Source organism: Larus michahellis, chromosome 8, assembly GCF_964199755.1.
Source record: "Larus michahellis chromosome 8, bLarMic1.1, whole genome shotgun sequence".
In the NCBI taxonomy this organism is placed as follows: domain Eukaryota; kingdom Metazoa; phylum Chordata; class Aves; order Charadriiformes; family Laridae; genus Larus; species Larus michahellis.
The window spans coordinates 2,880,442-2,904,305 of record NC_133903.1 but is presented as its reverse complement, the minus strand read 5'-3'; the positions used below and the strand labels follow the sequence as shown (position 1 = coordinate 2,904,305).

General features: G+C 47.6%; 1 protein-coding gene across 7 annotated transcripts in view; it reads left to right on the top strand.

The window, feature by feature from the left end:
• The window catches only part of MAD1L1 (mitotic arrest deficient 1 like 1), a 372,969-nt gene that overhangs the window by 347,328 nt on the left and 1,777 nt on the right, over nucleotides 1-23,864 (top strand). The window lies entirely within an intron of this gene.

The following is a 23,864-nucleotide window of genomic DNA, read 5'->3' as shown; positions in this document are numbered from 1 at the left end:
TCAGTCATCTCAAACTGTCAAGTTTTAAGCAGAAAACATTGATTTTAATGGTAATTTCTGCATAAAAATTAATGGCGCAATAAAATCTTAATTTGGAGTTTCAGAACAAATAATGTAATAGTAAAAGGCAGCATCCTGGAGTAATTTGAAAATGAATTAGGCCAGTGGAATCAAACTCTCTCCACTGAGATGCCTTTAATTGATCATCCTCATAACAGCTCGTTTACAAACATATCATGAGAGCGCTTGCTGCCCCGGCACCTTCCAGGCAACACATCCAGCATCGGTATGGAAACCAGTACATCCCTCCACGTTCCCTCCGAGTCCCAGCGAGGAGACGATGGGGAGGAGATAAATCAAGCGCAGTCACGTGGTTGGTACAACGTGAGTCTTTGAGGTTTGAAAGGGGGGAGAAAGCCTTCTCTCGCAAGAAGCAGAAACCACGAGTCTAAAATTAGCCGAGCCCTTCGGATTGGCAATAGGCAAGTGGTGAATCCCCGTGGATGCGCCGTGCTGACAGCACTATTAATACATCAGCCAAGCGCTTGGGCGAGGGTGGGGAGGGTTGTGCCTGCGTCGGGAGTAATGTGTTTTCGACGTCTGGTCTCGTTCATCGGAGTGATACCGGGGGCTGAGCTGTGATACGGGACAGGAACGCTAGAGACTTTTTCTGAAATGGAAAAAAAAAAAGTAATTTGCTGCTTCTTACTTAATTACAGTCATGGCAGTTGCTATGTTGAAATGCTGCTTTAAAAGCCTTTGTGAGTAATTAGTGTCAAAAATATAAGATCTACAAAGCCATAAACTCACAGCTTGGTAATATTACCAAGTACTAATTAAAAAAAGAAAAAAGAAAAGTCTCTCTTTCATGATAAGATTTCCAGCCTAGCAAAAGATAAAAACGATGCAATTTGCAGATGATAGGAGGAAGAAAAAGGAAACCTGAGAGAAGGATTGAGGAGAGAAGAAAGTCAATATCAACAAGGCTGTAGATCTCTGGGTGATTTGGTAATGGTAAGGGTAAGGATAAGGGTAAGGGTAAGGGAAGTGAAATACGGGAGTCTGAAGACAGAAATATAGTCAGGAATATATGGTGGGAGCATCCTGTGCTACAAAACAGAGATAGGGTTGAAGATCAGGCATTATGGACGAGAGGGATAAAAATACTGCTGTATTTGGGACTAAATAACCTGGCACAGCTCTCAGGAGCAGTAAAATATTTCAGGAATGTCCTAACTGGCAGAAAGAGAGATATTGTATGCAAATCAAAAAGTGTAGCGTGGCTTCTCGTGAGGGATGTGGGAGATCCTGTCCGTATCCCTCCTGACCAGTCTGGGCCCCTCACTGGACTGGGGATACCATACCGAAGCAGACCCAGTCTGGCAGAGGGAAAGCAAGCTCACGTGTAGCAGCTCAGAGAATTTGGTTTTGCTGAGATGAGGTGTTTCTCCTTTGGAAAAAAAGATTAAGAAGAGACCTCATTAAGGTATAAAGAAAGCCCTGCTGGGAATAAAAGATCAAGGCTATTAGGGTTATTGTCAAATACATGTGTCAAGGGACATAAAGCTAGTCTGAAGAAGGACCTGAATTCTACAAAATGTAAACTGAATTATTTTTTTTAACAGCACTTAATAATGCAATTATAATAACAACTTGTGCTTTCTCATGCCTTCCAATTTAAGATCTGAAAGCACTTCACAAACATGAATTAAGCCTTCCAGGACCATTGTGAGGTACAGCAAGTATTCCTCTGTTTTACAAACAGAAAACCCGAGGAACAGCGTCTGTACAAGGCAGCACAGCAGGCGCAGGAATGTGTCTTCATTTTAATCAAGCTGGGCATCGCCTGCTCAGCGGGTGCGGTCCCGCGGCTGGTGCAGGAGCTGCCTCCTCATGGACCCTGCGTAGTTCTTCATACCACCCCTGCCTGCCTTCTGGGACCTTGACCTTGGTGGAAACAGGGAGGCATTTATGAATGGGAAAAATGAATGGAAGGTGGCCACGTGGCCGTCAGCTGCCCCATCGAGGGCTCACGCTGCTCCGAGGTCCTGGGTGTCCCTTGGCACCAGCGGGTTGAGTTTTTCTGTCCTCAGCCTCGCTAGTGTTAGGGTGTGTGCCAGCAGCATCACAAGAACCTGGGACTTCTTGGCCATTTACATCTGATGTGGCTTGCAAATAACTGTATTTTGAGTCCCATTGTGCTGGCGCCCTGCACCGTTCCAGATACACAGCTGAAGAGCAGGGGAACCAGAACCTCATCTTCTGAAGTGTTCCTCAAAGGTTTCTGTTCTCATTTCCAACTTACCAGAAGCGTCTGCAGGCAGGTGGCTGTTTGGGACTGGGAGCTGTGCTGTTGTGACTGTACCGGCCATGAGAGTGAACCTGCAGATGGTTTCGCCGCACATCACAGGCTGGTTTGAGTCTGGAGTTTGTGCTGCTCTTTTCACCTCTTGTGGAGGCACCATTAGTATGGGTGGCAAGTCAGCGGGAAATAAAATTGTCCTGCCCTTAGCAAGCTGGCCCCACCTGACCTCGAAGACATTATTTTGTTTCCTGGATGTTTTAAATTAAGTGGTATTTCGACTAAGCTGGTTACATATAAATTGGTTGGGGTAATGCTCGCTTGAGCTGAAGATATCCAGCCGGTGCCTGTTAACTCCCTGGTGCGGCATCTTGTTCTGCCTCTTTCCCTTGTTCACCGGCACAGGTTTCCTCTAAGTAGTGCATTTTCTCCTTGGTTTTCCTCACTTTGCCCCTCTCTGTAGCATGAGAATACAGGCCAGCCTGCTTCAACAGGCGTGCCACGCGTGAAGCTTGGGGTCTTGGGGTTGGTGGCAGGTGGGTGAGCAGGACCTAGGGCGAGAGCCTGCAGGAGGAAGCTATAGCTATACTTAGGAGGAAATGTTTGTACAAATCCTCCACGGCACGTATTGCCTACTGTTATTTGTTTCTGTACCTTGAGTTCATCCTCTAACACTGAAACCACATGTGGGAACGTCTCTACAGGTTGCAGAAGGAACTAATTTGTGGTTTATTTGTCGCCATCCAGAGGAATGAATATCCCTGGGATGTTACTGTTTTTCTAAAAGCTGCTATACAGGAAAGCGTTCCTAGAAAAATTATCTACCTCATTGTTATTCATGCCAAAATGTTGGGGCAGTCTCACTTGTCTTCCACCACGCTGCTAATCACTGCATGCGGCTGTGCTTGCAGCTTCAGCGGCTCACCATTGTTTGCTAGAGATTAAAAAATAACAATCGGTGGTGGCTTCGAATCAGTGCAGCTAGTGAAATCAAAGCCTCAAAGACAATCAGAGGTCCACACGTCTCACGGAGGAAAGAGCTGCAAGAGCAGCGGAGTAGCCGTGCTCCCGTTGCTGCTCTGATCGCGTCGGTGACGTTGCGGGGGAGAATCGGATGGCTGCGTTCCTCCAGTCTGTCTTCTACACCGAGAGATACGGAACATGTCGATAAACAATAGAAAACAAGGAGGCTGTGCGTTCAGAGGCACTTCAGGCTTTGGGTTAAGTATTTCTAGAGAGTTTGTTAGGAACAAAAATCTAACTGAAATCAATGGCAGCGTATCTGGTATTTAATGGCAAGCCGATACGGTGCGGCAGTGGAGTACAGCGTGTTCTCACCTTCCTCTGCGCTAAGTGGGCAAGTGGTGTGAGCTGATCCAGCGGAGGAGCGTGCGTGTGAATTATACCCTCGGGAAGGGAGGCAGGGATCCCACTAGCTAAACCTACGTCGGATTGAAAAGGCTGCAACCTCCTGGCTGGTCTGAACTGGGGAAGAGGTGTTTGCAGCCACTTCTGGCGCGTATCAGTAGCAGCGGTGTGTGCAGAGGGAAATAAAGGCTATTCATCTCCCAGATAGATAGGGCACTTCAGTGGAAGATGGGGTTGAATTTTCTGGCAGATCCTCTCGCTGCTGACGGCACCTCTGAATGTCCGGGCTGAGCCAGAGCCAGCTCTTTTTCATCCAGGCACTTATCTTACCCAGGTGCTGTTTGAGTGATGGCAGCGCTCGTCTTTAATGTAGATGTAAGGCCGGGTGTCAACGTACTGTTGACAGTGAGTTGTGGGCATCTCCCAGACTCCTTTGGTCTGACATTATTGCTGTATGAGGAGGGAAAAAGAGGATAAAAATCTGCAGCAGCCCTGGTAGCCTTGGGAGAAGGAACAATTGTCCATCGCAAGCTGGTTGTTATCGGTCTGAGCGTGGTGTCAGCTTGATGCCGTTTGGATCGCTGCTGCCAGGTCTTTGGGCCAGCCAGGGATGGAGGCCACAGACAGAGACAGGCTGGACTAGAGGGTGGCCTGGCGTTGGTGGCTGCACGGTCCCAATAGTCTCTGTGTGATACCCTGACTTAGAGGGAAGATGAAGGGTGGTGGCAGAGGTGAGGTGGTGCTAAAATGCTTTGAAGGACACTCCTCTGGAAAAAAAAGATTAGAAACAGGCTGATGGTAAGACTGTGTGCAATGAGAGATGACTGCTTCTGCACCAGCAAGTCCATGTTGTGGTTGAGGGTCAGTGTTCAGCACTGGGAACACATGGAGAAGGTTCAGGCATCTGAGTTAGCATCCAAGTTAGCTTCAGGTGCGGCCAATGCTTTCAGGACATCTGTTGGCACAGCTGAGCCAAATTCTGGTAAGATGGTCACCATATTTGCCACCAACCTAAGCAGCCCCTGCTGTGGACCTTGAAAAATTGTCAAGGGGTTGGGTTTTTTCTTCTGTAAGGCATGCTGGCAAGCTGTGACAGGAGAAGGTGCTTGAATCCGTGCTGAACTAAACTGTGAATGAATTGATGAGTTGATTTGCTATCCTGTCTCGTTCCAACCGTTGGGATTTTGCAGATTCCACAGCCAAATGAAGGGTTGTTGCAGTGATGGTAAGGGATAAGCTGTGACACCGTGTTGCCATTGTTAGTATTCAGTTGGAGTAGTGCAAGATCGGAACTCTAATCTCTTGTTCATGAGATTCAACCGCTGTAGGTTATCAGGGAATCAAGGTGACCTCTAAAGAAAGGAGGCCATGTGGGATGTTCTGCAGCTCTAAAGACGGAGGCCACTTGTGTTGCACAGCCGAGCTGGTTGTCAGCGTTCTCGCCCCATGCCTGGGCATCACATGGTTGGGAGGTCCAGTAAGTCCATGAGTCTGTGGAAAGGAGGAAGAGGGGAAGCTGTGACCTTTTTGTAATATAAGTAAAAACCCTGCCGTCGCTGGTGCTCTGCTGGTTGCTTTCCCCTGTCTACTTGGGGAAAGGTAGACCTGTTTTTTTCTACCTGTTGCTTTCTACCTGTCCTACCTGGACCCTCTGATGGAGCAGCCACTCTTGCCTTACAGCTGGGAGATCCTTCCTGGCAGCTCCCCTCGCAGCCTGGCTGTCGCGGCCCTTAGTCTTCTCATCCTGAAATGCCCTGACAATGGTCCTGGGTTTCCCTGGGAGAAATTCCCCGTGTTTCTCCCCACACTCAACAGGAGTTTCAGCATCCACATGATTCCTTACGGCTCCGAGACTGCCTTCCGCCAGGAACCTGCCTGCACCAAAGTCTCTGGCACAGTTTGAGCTGCAGTTTTGTCTGATCCTTTTAAGAGTGGGGAATGGCTGTTTTGATGTCTGATATCTATGAACATGAAAGGCTCCTTTCCCTCTAACTGTGCATTGGGCAGGGCAATGCCTGTCTCTCCTAATCAAAAATGTAATCAAAGATCTCACTTCTCGTAAAAAATGTATTAAAAAGAAGAAACGATGCAGCAGATTTCTATTGGCTTCGCTGCTGGTTTGCTCTGGTTTCTGCTTCTGTGCTGCTCCCTCCTGCCTTTCACAAAAGAATCCCCACCTCAACTTTCCCCGTGTCTTGAGAGGTTTAATTGCAAAATGTTGAGCTTTGAAAACAAAACACAAAAAAAAAAAAAAAGAGCATTGTATTTGATTCAAGTGAAATATTGATTGTCCTTGAGTTCCCGCACCGCAGATATTGGCAGCATTTTGTCAGCGCAAAGAGTGAGCAGAAAGATCACAGCAAGGAAATAAATATTCCAACTGGAAGGAAAAGAAGCTGAGCCAGGAAAATAGCTGTGCCCCATCGCTCCCTCTCCCACAGCTGCTTCTTAATAAATGGTCTGTTGACCTGATGTTAACGTTTCCAGTTTACAGTAAGCAGCATTTCCCTTAAACAAGATACTGATAAAGTGAAACGAGGGAATAGAGGGGGTGGAGAGCAGATTTGCAAAACATGCTGGAGTGAGAAATTCGGAACATACCGTGTGTGTCTCGGGAGTGGGAACATGCCTCAGTGTGTGAATAAATATATAATGTATAGACATATGCTCTTGCTTCTCAGAAACGGAGGTTTTTGAGTAGTCCCAGATTGCGCTGCTTTCAGTAGCACGGCGAAGTAAAAGGCAGGGCTCTTGCGCGGAGAATGTCGGCGTTGGTGATGGAGGGGCCGGAGGATGGATGGAGCATCCCCGCTCCCTGCAAAGCAGACTGGTCACGGAGAGGGGGCCCGGGTGTCGCTCGGGCCGGGGGGCGAGGGGCCCGTCTGGAGAGACACAATGCGCTCGGGTTTGCTGTTTTCCTCTCGCAGGCGAGGGCGAATGGAGATCAGATTTTCATACAAATTCAGTTGAGAAGAAAGAGCACGGGAAGAGGCATCAGATAAGCGTTAACACAAAGTTACGTGCTAAATGGATTTTGTATTGTTTTCCATGAAGCCTGCACAGAGCTGTTGTCCTCTTTTTAATTCCTCTTCTGGCATTTGTTCCCTTTTTCACTGCCTCCACAATTCTCCTATTCAAGTCAAAAAAGCCACCTCCGAAAGACCAGTGTAACATTAGCAGAAATTATTAGCAGCAGTGATTTCAATATTCAAATGGACATAATATTTAGTAATAGTCTGGGAGCTGTATGAATAGAGTATGAATGCCTAGTAATGAATCATATCAATAATTTTCACATACAGACTGTGCCTTACATTTCTCAAAGGCCTTTACAAATACCAATTGATTCTCACAGCACGCCTGGTTGTTGGAGGAGTTGTTATTAGTTCTAGTGGAGGGTGAGGATATTGAGACGCAGAGAAGCGAAGCTGCTTGCGTAGTTCATGCTGGGACCCAAAGTGAGGAATAAAGTCGGAAGCTCCTCGCTCCCAGGTCTTAATCGCGGCACTGCCTAGCTCCATGGGAATTCTGTGGCATGGCTGGAAGTGGTGGTCCTCATGGATGGTGGCATGAGGAAGACAGTCTTTGGTAGACCCCAAAGTCTGGGGCTGATGGGATGTGGGTAAAGGCAGGAGTAATGCACAGTGAATGGCAGAACTGGTCTCGATGGTGCTGTGCTTTAAGTTTATAGTCAGAAGTAGCACCTGTGCCCCACACAGGAAGGGGCTTGGGGGTTTTTTGACCTAGAGAAATATGGTTTGCCATGCAGAAAAGCGGCAGCTAATGCAGACATACTCCAGAAAGAGAAGGGGACGTCTTGAATCCCGCTGTGCTTGGTACCGCCCACCCACCTGAGTCAAGGAGGGTAATAGCTGAAGAGTATCTGAAATACTGGGAGTCTCTTTTCCAGAGTGACGTCCTACTCAGCATTCACCGCATTGACCATCTCTGTTTTACTGTTGCCCTTCTTAATTCTGCAGTAAATTGTTCCAGCCTTTAATGTCTCTCCCGGTGACCCAGCGATGCAGTCACTGATGGAAATCTTCTTCAGAAGAAAGAGGCAGGTTACATAGCACATGCCTCAAACAAGGGAAACCTAATTTATCTTTTGCCCTCGTGTTGTACTGAATTCACCAAGGCTGACTGACTGCCCGGGAGAAGAGGACATGCTCTCAACTTGTATAAAAACATGACATGGTACTACTAGCTTTTTCTTTTTTTTTCAAAGGCATATATTTTGACATCTTACTTGCTGTTTTGAGTGACACTGTACACTGAGAAGTTGTCTTTAAGCTGGCCACAGTGGCACTTGGCTTTTTATTCTGAGAGGTTACATCATTTCCAAAGCCATGAACGTGTTAAGAGTCCTTTAAATTGGCAGAACAACAGGAACTACACTGCACTTGTCTGTGTTGAATTTCTTCTGCCGTAGCATCGTCCATTGACCCAAATTTCACAGGTCCTGCTGGTCCCTCACAGTTCTCCACACTCCTGACCCACCTAAGTCATTTTGCCATCTCGTAGTTTTTTCTGTCTTCTAAGTCATCAATTGTTGGGCTGAGACTATTGATTCTTGTCATCGTGTTGCCACTCTCCTTCCCGGACCTCCGTGGAGGTTGGCAGGAGACCAAGGCTGGAAGGATCATCCAAGTTCCTCTGGAGCGGGAGGCAAAGGAGGGATGGGCAACCCCAAGCAACGTCTTTCCAGAGCTTAATTGCTGAGCCTCAACCCCAGTTCAGCAAACTCCTACTGCTCTTCATACAGGGACCAGAGGCAGAAGGTGGCAACCTCGGGCCCACAGCCCAGAGTCAAATTTTGCACCTTGGACCTGTGGCCTCCGGAAAGAGCGCGTGCATTTCTCGGGGCCATCCCACAGAGACAAATTTCAGCTGTCAAGCTTAAAGGACTGTTTTGACAAGCTTATCGAGCACCTTCATCGTTTTATCTTCCAGATGGGTCTTGGCCAGATCTATTCTTTTAGATCTTTTTTTCCCCTGCCTCCTTATCAACTTATAGTTCAGCATGCAGTTTTACCTTTCACTGCCCAGTTTCTAGGAAACATTAATACTCCTTTTTAATGACCTTTGCCTGAAGCTTTTTGAAAGTCTATCTAAATAGTATTTGTAGTTTCATTAACTCTTTCAGATAAGAAGGTGTATATTAGTGTTAAGAGGACTTTCTTCTACGCATAAGCTATGCTCTTCCAGCTGGGTTGTTATGTTCCTCTAGGCAATACCTCAGGTATTTTGTTCCATGAACTGAGTCTAGCGTGTTTAGGGAATAGATTTATTTTTTTCCCCTTCATAAGAAAAAGAAAGCAAAAGGAAAACATAGCAACGACAGCATGGCAACAGCAGCTGCTGCACAAAAGAAAAATAGGCAAACAGACTTCCGAAACATGTATTCACTGGTAAGCTATTTTTACTGGTTGGTGAGTATGTGGGAGTATTATAACAAAAAAAAAGTGAGAAAATAGCTTACAAATAATTCATAAGAAACTTTAGATGAGAACATATCTTAATGACTTCAGCCTCCTAGCTAGCCCTCATGCTGTATGAATCTCCACATGCACAAATGTAAAGGTCACCTCTGATCTACGCTATTTATATATTGCAAATTCGTCCATAGACACGTATATAAAATTCCACACAAGAAATAACATCAGTGGAGCATTAAGGTTAAATAACCAGGCACTAAAAAGTAAAGAATTGTGCATCCCTGCCTAGCGACTTAAGAATAAATCCGCCTCATTACATCCGCCTCTGTTGCTTCTCTGGGGACCTCTTTCCCCATTCACCTTCTGTCTGGAGCACACAGGCAGGAACCTCCAGCACAAAACCACTCGTATTCGCATCTTCGGGCAGAACTCGGCCACAGGTGGGACCACGTATATGCTGAAAAGTGACAAAATGAGAATGAGTAGCATCTTCCCTGATCAGCCTGAGAAATGCTGTGCTTCACCAGCCCCTCCCCGAGATGCCCCGCTCTCGCTGCAGACCAGTAAACTGTGGGAAGCCTTTAGCTAAATTCAAAATAATTCACCGAGAACTTGAGAGAAACAGCCTCAAAAGTGTTGAACTTCTTTACAGTTGCAGCCCGATCTGTTGTGCTGCGTGAGCCCTTTTTTTGGCTGAGATACGATCCATGGGAGAGTGAAGGCAAACGCAGTCTCTTTAGTCTCCTCCGCAATCCCGATGCTTTTGTTGGCACGGAGAAAACACAGCTCAGCCCTCTGCAGCCAGAGCTAGATTCATTTGCCTTTAGAAACAACACAAATCTGTTTTCCTGGTTAAATAAAGTTATTTGCAGGGTCCTGTTGTGGGAAGGACGGGGCGGCTCGTCGTGAATGGAGCAGTCATTCCGATGAATGGGTGGTTGTTGGGCTGGAGCTGCCGGCTCTGCATCCCCACAGGCTTTATTGTGGGCATCCCCTTGCTACACCCTTACGTGGGGTTTATGATTGATTTATTGCAAAATCCCACATCTCGCACGTTCCCATCCAGCCCCATGGGTTGAGAAAGCTCTGGGTTCTACGGCAAAGGAGGCAAATGGGACTCGAGCACCGAGCCCTTTGCATGGTTCTGTGTTGCCTTGCAGACACAGGAGGCCCATTTCTTCTTGTCTCTCAATCTCAGGTAACGCTAGTGCTTCCCTACCCTTCGGAGGTGTGACGAACAATGACTAGCTAATGTTTTTAATTCTCCTCATTGCTGTAGACTTACTTGTTCTGGAAAGTTTGGTGTGTAACTGGTAGGGAAAGAGGTTGGTGAAGTTCTCCAGATGATGTCAGGAATGAGGGAGCGGCAGCTAAAGTGCTTTGGTTCCCTCTGAGGTTTTTTTTCAAATGAAGTCGAAAACAAGCAAGTGAACGTGACGCTTAGAAGCGCTTTGTTTGTGAGATTCTTTCTGGTTTTAAATTACTTCGTTTAAACATCTTTGTCTATGAACCCTCCAAGGAAGCTCATCCGCTTGTTTTCTCATCTGTGTCTTCTGCTTTTTGTGTGTTTTTTGCAGAAGAAAGAATACAAATATCTCATGTACATTTATATATACACAAATAAATGTAACTTGAATTGTAAAATACAGGCTGTTTGAGCAGGACAATGGTCAGTGATCTAAAAGAAACCTGCCACCCTAGTTGAGACGTGCTCTGTATTATGGCACTCATTCTTTGCTGAGGTCTTTTCCTGTGGCCTTCTGTAACATCTAAATATATATTAACGCTGTTTCTACAATGTGTTTAGAGCACAAATAGCCTCGATTTGAGGCATTTGAAGAAGTACTTCTTGACTCTGTTGCTGTTTTGTTTGTATTTTTAGCTTGTGAAAACAATTCTCAAGAGCATTGTTAGGTGTATCATAGAAGGAACACCTCTGGGCGCGCCGGGGAACGTGTGAAAGCAGGTTTCGAGAGCTTTTATTTTCACACCATGTTTCAGTTCTGTAGTGATAAATGTTTTCTGGAGTACAAACCTGGAGCCCGTCCCCTTGCAGGTCTCGCTCCTTGAAATGTAAAAAGGTTTTTTAAATTTCATGAGTTTGCTGATGGTAGGGTTGTGTCGCTCTCTGCCAGTAACAGGCCTGATCAGCTGGGTGACAAGCAGCAAAGTGGAAACTGCTGTTGATTGTGGCAGCTGATGGTGTTAGACAGGTAGGATTTGTACAGGACCTATGGCAGAGAGGAAAGATAATGGCATAGCATGAGGAAAAAATGAAGGAGGAACAGCTCTTTTAGGCAATTCCGCGTTGGGAATTGACCTACGACTCAAGACAAGCCCCGTATCCTCTACCAGAATTTTTCCCCGTACTTTCTGGGCTGTGTGCTGGGTGAGTCCCGTGTCCTTCAGCAGGTGGGATGAATGCTGCCGACTGCGGACAGCTGGCAGAGAAGTGTTTGGAGTCACACCCTCCCCCCTCAAAATTATCTTAATTCAGGGCAATACTTGGACCTTGTAGGTGTGGGGGAAGAAAACTGTTCCTGCTCCTTGCATGCGGCATCCTGGATCTCCTCTAGCCCTGCGGGAAGGACCAGCCCGTGCAGGCACACGCTTTAATTATCATGTTTCATTACATGCCCAACTAGTGCGTGCTCCTTTCAGCCGGACGCAGAGCATCCTCCAGGGACGGTGGCTTTATTGCAGCAGTGTCGCACCCACAGACACCCCGTTTATTTCAAATGGGCTTCAGCCAGTATGTTCAGATTTGATTAAGAACTTTTTGAACGATAAGAAGCATTTAGAGCTAAGGGTTGGCTTCAGCCTTAGTTATTTACATCGGGGTGGGGGGGATAAAATCTTTTATTAGTGTCACTGTTTAAATATTTTGGCTCTCTATTCCAATATTGTGGCAAGAAGGAACCATATGTGTTCCTAGAAAGAGAGCCTAGTGCAGCCGTTAATCAGGAGAGGATCTATTAATGTATTAACATTTGGAATAATGAGCAAAAACAGCATGCACTGGAGAGACTAACGCTATCTTTAGTCTGTGGTTTTCAAATGTTTGGAAAATGTTATATTCCTCCATCTTTCCAAAGCTGGTTTTCTGCCAAAAGAAGTTCTCTTCTGCTGTTAATTTTAGAAAGGTTAAATCTATTTACGAAAGCAAACATAAGCATGGAGTGATGGAAAGCAGGAGGATGTGGGGAGTAACGGGCTCCCAGGCTGCAGAGTTCACGGCAGGAGCTAATCCGGCAGGGAAACTTGGAGGCAGGTCCTTTCCTTTCCTTAGCATTATGCAGAGCGGGGGATGAGGTTGGAGACGACATGAAGCCCAAGCTCCATACCAACTCCCCACCTTTCTCCAGAAGATGCTGCACGACATACGTGTATGTCTGCAGACGGCTATCGGGCTTTAGGGAAGATTGCCGAAAGGCTTGGCACAGGAAAAGGGCAAATTTTAAAGAGCTCGAGAGTGGGAGAGATTGCTGGTTGAGCAGCTTGGTTGCCTTGAGGTCGTTGCTAATTAGTGGCATCTTGCCTAAAGAAGTGAACATTACATTTTAATGCTGCTATGAAAACCAATCATGCCGTCTTCCCTTTGCATCCCATGCTGCTGCCTGCGTTGCTGTGGCGTCTGGAGCAGGCGGCACACGGGAAGGGAAGAAAGCCCTCGTAAAGGACGGGGAAGGATGCTGAAGTGGTAGCGGAGCTCAGATGAGAGAGGCTGGAGCATGACAGCTGTTACTGGATCATGCAAAAAGCCTGCCAGCAAAAATGCATCGGTTTGTGTGATATCCGGGTGTCTTGTCTGCTGTTTTCATAATTGCATACATGGTGTCTGCATAAATCTCCCCCCCCCGCCCCGCACCTCCAGCGAGAGGAGCTGACTGGCGGATGGCAGCACATCAGTGGGAGAACACCAGCAGGAAGAGACAACCAGTCAGATGTGTGTCAGATGGGGAGGGCCGGTGCCCCAGGCAGATTCCTCGGAGGTTTCTCGAACACGGTGCATTCGCTAAATAGAAAACCTTCTCCTTTTCCCTACGGGGAGAGGAGCATGTTCATCCAGACATGAGAACCAGCAGCGCTGTCTTGCCATGTTCTTCAGGAGGTTAGTGCCAAATGACAGCACAGGCGGCAACAGCAGAAGCTTTCAGCAAATGCGTCGTAGCCCAAAGGTCTGAGTGTCCCCTCGAGGGATACAGTGGAATTTCTTTTCCTTTTTCACTGAATAATGAAATCTTCCTATTTATTCACTCCTTAGCTGCAACCTCTGTCTCTTCAGCTGCAGGCTTCCTTCTTATGGTGAGACCAGATCTGCTCGAGGAGAGGGGAGTAGAGGAGCCCTGGGACTCTGTTTCACACTGGGTTTCCCATTAAAAGCCCATTTCTTGAAAGCGGGCACAACCTGCGCTGGCCAGGTGACTGGCTTTCTTACTATCTTGGTCTTCGGTTTTTCCTGCCCGTGGACTACCAGTCTGGTTGAGTAACTCCACAAATACAGCTACTGGTAACCACCAGCTCCATGCACTCGAAAGTTTTGAAGTTGAGAAAGAAATGGTGAAATTTTTTAAATAAGGACACCTTCTCCCCAAGTATTAATCTTGATCTGTGGCTATAGATGTAGTCTGAGAAATGTGCTTCCCCAGAGGGGGTTTGTGTGCCTTTAATGGTTAAAACTGATTCTTGAAGACACAAGAAAAACGTTTTGCATGTTCAAAATCAACTTTCCTTTCTTCTTTGACTTTCTGGGTAGTGACAACTCATGCTCACTTTAGTCCTGTTGACAGTCGTGCTGATGACAGCGATTTCAAATGAAGAAAAACGAAGAAAGTGTGAGCCAGCAAAAAAGCAAGAGCAATAAAAGTGCCTTCCGCAACTCACACTAAGATTGTGAAATTTGGCTATTGATGTTGCAACAGCAACTAATGTTATTTCCAAAGCCAACACTTAAATTCCACTTTGGCAGATCATAAGTATAAGCAAGTCACACAGTCCCGTAGGAAGAGGCAATTATTGACTAGTTCTTCTTGCTCCTCGTTGAGCGGTGGCTTCGGTCTCCGGAGCACTGACGGTAACGCAGGGCACTGGCTCTGCACAGAGGTGACTAATAGGTGCCACCAATTTCCTTGATGGAAGGCTTAAACCTGCATTTTAGCCCGGGGTGCCAGACTATGACAAACAAGAGCTAGAAGAGGGTAATGAATAAACATGGTGAGAATTTCAGCTGTAATCTGCCATCAGGTCCATCTGTTCCTCCTTCCCCCACAAGCCTTGCAAACTCAATGAGCCAGGAACGGGCATGCTCCATATACCATCCCATCCTTCAGCCTCCTATCTAAGGTCTAATTGCCTGCTTGTCGTTAAGTATACCACTGATGGTCTCTTGAGCCATTACTGGTCACAGGATCTTCTTGTTCAGTTCTTGAGCCTTCCGTCCGCCCTGCTCACGACCAGACTTCCAGAAGGATACCAGAAAGATGAGAAGGATAAACGTATTAATCACAGGCTGGTGTCTGCTGTATGGCAGAGTAGCAGTCGCTCCAGTGAGACGTGCCTCGCAGGCGTCTGTAATCTGCTCGTTTAACCGTTCCAGCGCGCACTCAGCCTCCAGCTCTTGCGAAACTAGATGCCCGGCTCCCAAACGAGGGGGTTGTTTCCCAGTTGGCAGCTGGGGAGTCCTGAAGTCTGTATGACCTATTTGCGCCCCATGTGATGTGCGGGCACTTCAGCAGGGGGGAGTCTTGGGTTTTGCTGCTTATTTTCTCTAATCTGGAGATGGGAAACGAGAGGCCCCTGGCAGAGGCGGGATGCAGAAGCAGAGGAACGGCGCATGCCTGGTGTGACTCAGTGAGCGGTGAAGGCTCCAGCAAGTTCTGCCTGTTGGTGAGCGGTGGTTCGCTCTGGGGAGCGGATGCCTATCTCCCTGGCAACGTGGCAGCTTGCAAAAAGTTGCCATCAAAATTCACCATGGTTCCAGCCATCTCTCGTCAGTGTAGGGTTTTGCAAACTTAGCTGCTCGTGTTCTCTTGCAGACCTCCTGCTCGCAGCTGCAGTTCACAAGTGGAGTATCTCCCCGCTTTGGGAACGAGGCCATCTTAATTAAAGCCCACACAGATGATTTTTTTTGCATTTCTGCTATAGGTGCTTCCTTCTCATGTTCCAGAAAGTCCATGTTGTTGGTTCTCTGCTCCTCCGTTGCTTCCAGCTCTCCTCCCAGCAAGGGAGATGGAGAGGAACGTGATAAGCAACTTGGCTGATTAATGAGATGAGTTCCATGGCTGAATGAGGGATTCTTGTGCACTGGCTTCATTTGCCAGTCCCTGGTGTCTCCCTCAAGTTGTCTGTCTGCTCTGGCTCTCCTGGGAGACTGGTTTGGGACCTGGTTTGAGTTGCACCTACTTTTCCCTTTGTGCCAAGCTGCCGCATTCATCGGGGCCAGGCATGGACCAGGAACTGCCTCTGGATGGCAGGGCTGGAGAGCTACGTGAGGCCGGGATTTGGCTGGGAAAACAGAACTTAGATAACACCCAGTCCCGAGCATTGCAGGCAACAACTGCAGAGTCATTTCAGAGAAAGTAACGGGAGATTTTTCTCTCCCTAATTTATGTCTCTCCTGCATATGGCTTCTATGGAGTCGCTAATGTTACAGACAGATGGGTTGGCATTTTACTAGGCAGAACACATGGGCTGGATGTTGTTAATGCTTGTTAGCTACTCACTCTGCAGCTTGACCAGTCCAATACGGTCACCTCGCAGATGGTTGGAAAGCTGCAGCCTGGGTGCTGGCGCGGTCCGGCTCCGCAGCGCGTGGTCCTGACGGCAGCTGGGATAACGTGCGTTTGGCTGCTCTTTCTGAAGGGCTTCGTTGTAGGTCAGAGATACCTGGGGCTGGGGGATCAGTGCGGCTTCCCGGTATGTCAAGGGAAGACACTGATTCGTAAAGATCCTGCGCCTTTTAACGAGGTATTTGCTTTAAAGGCGTAATTTCATAGTTTGGATTTTTATAGGATGGAGTTGGAAAAATTCTGTGAACCCTCTGCCTTGCTCTCATCTACACTCCTTCATGGTTGATGCTTATAATCATATTTGGCGGTGAACATTATTTAGCAGTCCTGAGGCCTGTTAAAAAGTTATAATTTAGGATCTCAGGCTCTGACTTACAGCCAGCTGCCAGTATTAGTTTAGAGTGGACATCCCATGCAATTTTCCTTTCTCAGTGATGTGAATAGTCTGCCGTGATTTAGTCTTACCAATCTTGTATTCAGCTGAACCATTTATAGGTGTCACCTCAACAAATCTCCGCAGGGTGAGTCTCCTTGATAGTTGCTCTGGAGATCCCCATTGGAATCTGCGAATGCAAAAGTCAATGCTCCAGGTGAATCATTTATGTTACCCTCTTCCCCCTCTGACAATACTCATGTTCAGTTTTACAGCATAATGGTGGGAGGCTGAATGCGTCCTACAGATGAGACAGGGAATTTTAGTTTCAATACTTGTCCTTTCAAACTCTCAAAGCACTCCTGGAAAATGCATGGGTATTAATCCACACTGAGCAGTAGTTCTTCAAACCTATGATTTAAATTGGATATATTTGTCTCTGTCTGTCCTGAACTGTTGAGTAACATTAATGCACCCTGATAATAGCTGTCACATTTTACCCCGGGGGTTGCTCCTCAGTGATAGGTGAAATCACAGCAGTTCAAAGGCCTGTCTTCCAGGATGAAAAGCTCTATAGGAATATTCAGATATAAAATAGTAATAGTATGAATCAAAAAATATGCTTCCCTTATTTTAACGCCTTTGATCTTATTTTTATGGCATCACATTTGACAGTCTAAAGGGCATTAACCTGTGGGAGAAACCTTTTGAGAGAAGATGCTGACTTGCCCTCCGCTGCGCAGAGCACCGTCCCCCAGGATTAACACCGGCCGCTTTTTCCCCATCAAGAGGGGTGCGGGTGCTTCAGTGCACGTCCCTGCTCTTTTTTAACGTTTTTCATCTTTTTACATCGGGTGCAGGAGAGCTCACGTAGATCAAAACACGTAGCTGTAGGGAGAAACTCACTGCTGAGCAACATGCCCCGCTCCGTGTGTCTCCGCTGCTGAGCTGGTGCAGCATCCAGGACCCCATCGCTTCTGCCGCTCGTGTGCGTCGTCTTTCTGATGAAGATGGAAGTGTACGAGCTGACCTCTTGTGCGGAAGACATTGTGGGGCTGTGGTTCATCTCAATGTTGAATAATAAGAAAGAGAAAGGAAATGTTTGCTATAAATCTCAGTGCGCGCAGGGCTGTTTCTCACTCATCCCACCCCAGCTTTCAATTTTCTCCTTGGCATTGCCAAGCGCTTGCTTTTCTTTGCTCAGCAGCTAAAAGCAGCTTTTTCATTACATTTCCTGGAAGGCCCTTTACAGGCATCCATCTCTCTCTGCCTCATAAATTCACTTTATATAGCAAGTTGGCAACACGGAGGTCAGAGGGCTTGGCAAGAAGCAATTATTATAAAGAAGTAGTCTTCCTCTTTTGGGTTACAAAGAGGATATTAAAGGGGGAAAAACTTTGCTGCAGACAAGGAATGGTCATTTGTGAGAGGTAGGTGAGTTTGATGAAGATTGATGAAGAGCTGCACATTCTGCCAGAGCTACCTTGGGCAGGCGTCGTGTCAGGCCAGCTGAAACCTGCCCATTGCCGTGAAAAAAAGAAGAAGAAAACCAGTAAACAGTTTGCTAAATAACCTCATAAATATTTCCAGCCGTAAGCACATCTTGTGGTACAATTTGTTTTTTTGTTTTTTTAATATTTCTCTAATTTTAAATGAACAGCCTCTAATTAAAGTGATTTAGTGGCTACCTGGGGACCTGGTATTTGAGCAGCGCATGATGCTTAGGAGAGATTGATTGGTGAGGCGTAACTCAATTGGGGGATTTTGATAATGATATCATCACCCGAGAGAGCCAAGTTTGAGCAATTAGATCTCCAAACCTCACATTTGGGTTGTTATAACTTCAGCAGGCAGTTTCCACACGTGCGCGCGCACACACACACACACACACGCGCGCGCTTTCCGTGGGGATTTGCTGGGCAGCCCAGTTTTTTGGCTGGCTCTGTGCGTGGTGGGCTGCCCCGTGTGAGTGTGTCCAGTCTGGAGTGACCCGCAGTGGCGATAGTGGTGATCTCTCAGCTCTGCAGAGCCGGGCAGTGGGTGCCGCACGTGGACAAGGCGGCCTTTGACATTTAGAAAAATCTCAGCGTCCAAAGCGAGAGGCAGAAACAGAAGGATTTTCTCATTTAAAGGTCAGAGCAGCTTCTTAAAATATATTTTCGAGTAGGTTTGTTGGGCTGTGACAGGGTTTACGTGTGTTAATGGGTGCCGAGGTAGGGGGTGGGTACCACAGGGAAAGCGTTGGAGGGAGGTGAGGGGCCGTCAGGGCCACCAGTGTGCCCAAGGCGCTTGGCGGCAGAGGGTCTGGGGTGCAGACGGTGGTAGCACTGCAGAGGTTTCGGGAGGTGATCAGACAGCGCGGCCGACCCTGAGGGCTTCTGCTGATGGGGGAAGGTGTTGGGGGAAGAGGAGGTCTGAGGGATTCGGATGATGAAGGCAGATTGCCAAAGGGGTTGATCTGGTGGGGAGATGTGCCTAACCCATGTCAGAGTAGCCTTCGAGGTGGGGTGGGGAGCGCCACAAGGACGTGGGAAACGGCAGTAAGAACTGGGGCAGGGAGAGGAGAGCATGGCCACGGCATGGTCCACAACAGCAGAGGCCTGTGGACCTGAATGGAGCAGGGAGGAGCTCTGCATGGAGTCACAGATGTGGAGCTGTGTTGCCCCTTCCCTCGGCACGCACGGGGCTGTTTGCCATGTGTGTTCAGAGCAGTTGTGCGTAGGGACGTGGCACAGACAGTGAGTTATGGAAGGAGCATCGCAGATGAGATAGAGCCTCCACGATACATGCGCTGGGTAAATGTCACGGGGCAATGATTCACTTGCTCATTTTGACCCCTAATCCATCTTAGCCTTGAAAAGTACCGTCTACCGTAGAGCATGGCCGAGCGGCATCTGCAAAACGAAGGCTCGTGACTGTGCCAAGGGGTGGAAAGCCACTCTGGCAGCCCTGCCGAAGCCCTAGGCTTCACCCTTCCTCACGCTGAGGTGTTTGAATCGGGATTCCCAAGCTGAGACACAGCTCTCTTGCCTGCTGCGCCTGGCACAAAGCTCCCTCATCACCGTTGTCAGCTCACCCAAAACCGTTTGGAAACTCCACCCCCATCACTTGGGGGCGGTGTTTGAAGGTGCAGGAACGCATGTCCTGTGTGGATGGCATCCCCAAAGGCAGTTGTGCTTTCTCGGTGTGGAAATCAGGGGTAGAATATCCCCACTTTATGCTGAAATCTCAAGTTGTATTGAATGCTGAAGTCCCTTTCTCCCTTTTTCTGCATTTCTACCCCATGTTTTTTCATGATACCACATCCCCATGTCAGCCTTCTCCTTGGGGCATGCAACCGCCCCCTTTTCTGTCTTATTCCAGAGTCTGAAGACCTACAAGACATGGGGTCTTATGCTTAACCACTATTTTTCAAGCGGCATCCTTTGCGTGATGAACATCACATTGCATGCCATTTTATAGCTGATGGCACTTTTGGAGCCAGAGTTAGGGAATCCATCATTTTTAGCTACCAAAATATCTCAGAGAGAAGAGAAGAAGGGCATACAAGAAACTAAAAAATTGGTGTGTCTAGTTCAGAGTGCACTCCTGAGCCATATGTCAGCTTGTAAATGACCGAAGGAGACACTGTCGCACTTTTGACCCAGCTACCTCTCAGCTGGTGGAACAAGGAGAGAAGTTGATGCTGGGACTTGGCTTTCAGGGAGCATTCCTGTGCAACAGCAGCATGGGGCAAAGAGCCATCAGCAGAATCAGTGCCGTCAGAAGCCCTGTATATGTTACGTTGGAGTGACAACGGTTGAGAGAGCCTCCTTTATGGTCCGTATGTTGCAGCATTACCGGCCCGGTCTGGCCAGCTGCAGGTCCATCCTCCAGCAGGGACGTTTGGGAGTGCTTATTGCTCCTACACATCTTCTGCATCATCTGCTCCTTGCTGAGATGGTCCCTGTTGGAGAGAACTCGCTTCTTTACCACGCTGGTGGTTATTTGAGAGACTTTTATATGTATATCTAAACTCTAAAGCTTGAATAATTTACCAATTTCCAGGGTTAAGAGGAAGATTTACGATGTTTCCTTCTGGCAGGCGGCAGCTGATCTTGATTCTCATGGAAAAACAATTGTACTAACGGCTCCTCTCTCTGAGCAGATCCAGGAGCAGCTACTGCAAGTTTACGTCTCCGTGTGGTAAATAGACCTGTCTTCTTCTTGTGTTTTACGGTACAGTGAAATCTGCCCGCTGATCTGATTGCTCTGTGGGGATAGCACAGCCTGCGAGGAGAAAAACAGGGTGTCACCCTGCAAATCTATGGCAGGAGTCGCATCCCCCCACCAGCAGACCCGAGCGGGCCGTAACGTGGGGCAAAGATTGATTTCCATTGCTTTTCTAGAAAAGGTCCCGATAGGCCTTAAATCAGACTGAACCAGCAACGGAGCTTAGCGAAAGCTGGAATCTTTCCTTTTGCAAGTATTTGAGGTCTGAATAAAACATAACATAGACCTGAATCTCCGTAGTTTAGTGAGCCAGGCAGATTTTTTTTCCATGAATTAGAAGAAACCAATATAGGTCTCTGTAAAGAGTACCTGTGAGATGATATTCTCCTAGTACTTTGCTTCAGCATCCCGGGCTGCTCCCTGCTGAGGGCAGCTGGGGGAATATTTGCATCTGGAGCAAAGCGCTGCACTCGGCCGTGGGGAAAGGGGGAGTGGAGTGTGACGGTGGTCCCCAAAGTCTCCTCTTCCACTGACTCCTCTACGCATTGGCTGCAGCGCGGATGGGGGTACTCACAGGCTCAGCTTTTCCTTCAACCCCATCTGTTTGGTTTGACTCTGAATCTTGATGTTTTTCCTTTCACACTTCAAAATCAGCAAGACACTAGAGTGATGTCGCTCAGAGTAAGATGTGTCAATGGTGTTGGGCACCGAGCAGGTAGGGCCGGGTTTGAATACGCTCCTGTGCCGTCCCCACTCAGGGACTGTCCCTGTGGATTGGTGATGGTTGTTTAGGTTCCTCAGCTGGGCGTTTCCTACCTAGATGGGCCTGGGTGGCTTTTGCCTTTGTCTAAACCTTGAATTTCCAGGGATACATCACTGGGGTGAATGGCGACTGCATTACACATCATGTGAATAGCTGGCGTGTGCTGTCACCTGCAAGTTCTTGTTAGCAGCGGTGGTGTCCAGGAGTTTTCCTTTGAGGGTTGAGGCTTTTTTTTTAATTTAAAAATTTGATTAAAAATTAGTGGAGGGCATCCTAGCTGTGAACTGCGAGGAGGAGGACTCGAGCGCCCTTACAGCTTTGAACCACTGGAAATTTCAGCTTCGTATCTTTCGTAAATCTGATTTTTAGAGCTAGAGTCACAAGTATGCTCTGCATCGATCCAAACCGGTGTGAAACAACCAGAGCCTGCGGTGTTCCTTCAGCAGAGCATCCCGCCCAGTGTCCCCCCCTCGGTGCTCCCGCATCCCCCTGCCTTGTCCTGGTCCCCTGCTCGCTCCCGCTCCCACCTGGCGCTTCCCTCTCTGCCTGCGGCTCGACGGATGCACCAGGCAGGGTGCGGACCGGCGTTTGAAAAGAAATCCTGTGAATTAATGGGAACGTATTGCTACAATTCCGTATAATCACTTTATTTGTAAAGCACATGCCGCAAAGGTATTCCTGCTGTTGAACTCAAAGCAACAAATCTCTCTATATATCTCAGGCTATACTGTTATTAACAGATGGGCGAAGAAAACATAGCAATAAAAACAAATAATAAGAAAGGTAACAATGATAGCAATTTTAAAATACTCCCAGAGACAAAAAAAAAAAAGTAACTGAATTTTTTTAAAAGCAGTGGGAGATTGGGTGAAGTGAACTGCAAGTGCATCCATCCTCAAAGTTAGCATGTAAACATCTCCCGGCAGAGGAAGAATTGCCTTTTTTCCGAATGGCTGCCTTCCTGCCTTGTTCCTGTTACAGAAGAGATCATAAGAAACCTGGGTGAGATGTCTGGGGTTTGGAAGCTTTTTGAGTTTTTTAGATTTCTTGGAGTTCCTGGGGAGACAGAGGCCACGGAGGGGAGGATGGTGCCTCCCTTGACCATCCGACAACCACCGTCCCCGTTGAACTCAACGGGAAATATCAGTCTTCAAAAGCATGTATGTGTTCACATAACTTTCTCTCAGTGTTATTCTTCTGCCCCTGCTGAAGGAGGAAACTTCGGTTATGAAGAACAGTAGAGAGAAATTACCATTAATCTCATAAAAAAGAAATTATTCAAATGTAGCCTTCGCCCGCGACGCCAGTGAGCTCAAAGTAGAGGGGAAATTTAAAACATTTATGTTACTCCATTTCCGAGATCATAAAACACAAGCAAATGGTCTGGCACTGGATGCTAAATTTCTTAAGAAACTTGCTTTAATTAATTAAACTAGTAAACCAATTAATGGATTTACTTGTAAATTCTTAGAAAATTAATTCTGTGCCCAAAGAGTGTTTTAAATCTGCGAAGGAAGCAGTGTGTATTTCATACAGAGCTTGAATTCCCATTTTAGATGCATCCAGTTCAGCGCTGAGTTTGGAGACACAAGCGATGCGTTCATAATACTCGGACCTTCCTCCCAAACCGGCGTTTCCCATCAGCGGAATCCAGGGGGGGATTTGCAAAACCGACCCTGTGCTGCTCTCCCAGCACCCGGCCCCTCCACTACCTCCCGGCCGTGCCACAGCCTCACGTTGTGCCTCTGGCTTTCCCTGGATTGCGGATGAACGTCCCTCCCTGCGCCTCCAGCTGGCTCCTTCACCTGCCGTCGCTGCCCTCTTCCTCCTCAGCCTCTCTCATCTCACGCAGTGGTGGATCGGACGCGCAGAAAACGAGGCGGGCAGCTCCAGTAAGCCGCGGATTAAAGCACTGAACATCCTTTGGAGTTGCTGAAAAACAACCCAGATGAAGTGGAGGGGATTTAAACAAAAGCTAATTTACTTTTTCGCTCAGAAACCTTGTTTAGATTCCCTGCCTGGCTCAGGGGTGATGGGGGCATCCTCGGTACCTTGTGCTCTTCGCAATCCAAAGTGACACATACATGAAAAGTTCATAATCAAATGTGTCCCGGCTCCTGAGAACACCAAATCGGAAACAAGCAGGTTCCCCGGGGCTCTCGGCAGTTATCTCTTCCCTTCTCTCCTAGCAGGTAGAGCCACGTTTTCCCTTCCTGTGCCAATCCTCCCCTCCGGCTCTCGGCATCCTTTGATGGGGCTGGGGGTCAGCCCCGTTCCTGCGCGCCCGGGGGATGCCGGCTTTGCCCGGCACGGCCCGCGCTGCCCTGCCTCGGCTCCGAGGGGGACCGGAGCTGCAGAGCAATTAGGAACAGGAGCATTTTGAAGAGGAAAGTGGCAGGGGAAAAAATTAGCATTTGCACTGTGAAGTTTTTGCTGTTTATTAATAAACAAGCAGCTCTTGTGCCTCCGGGGGCAGGAGAGGCTTCAAGCATTCCTTATTTCTCTTGCATTTAGCTTTTTTTTGCTTGTTTTATATGTTACAGGAGATTTGTAATGTCTTCCCACATGTTGAGTTTCCTTATTTTCTTGAGAGCATCTCTGGAATAATTCCTCTGGAGCT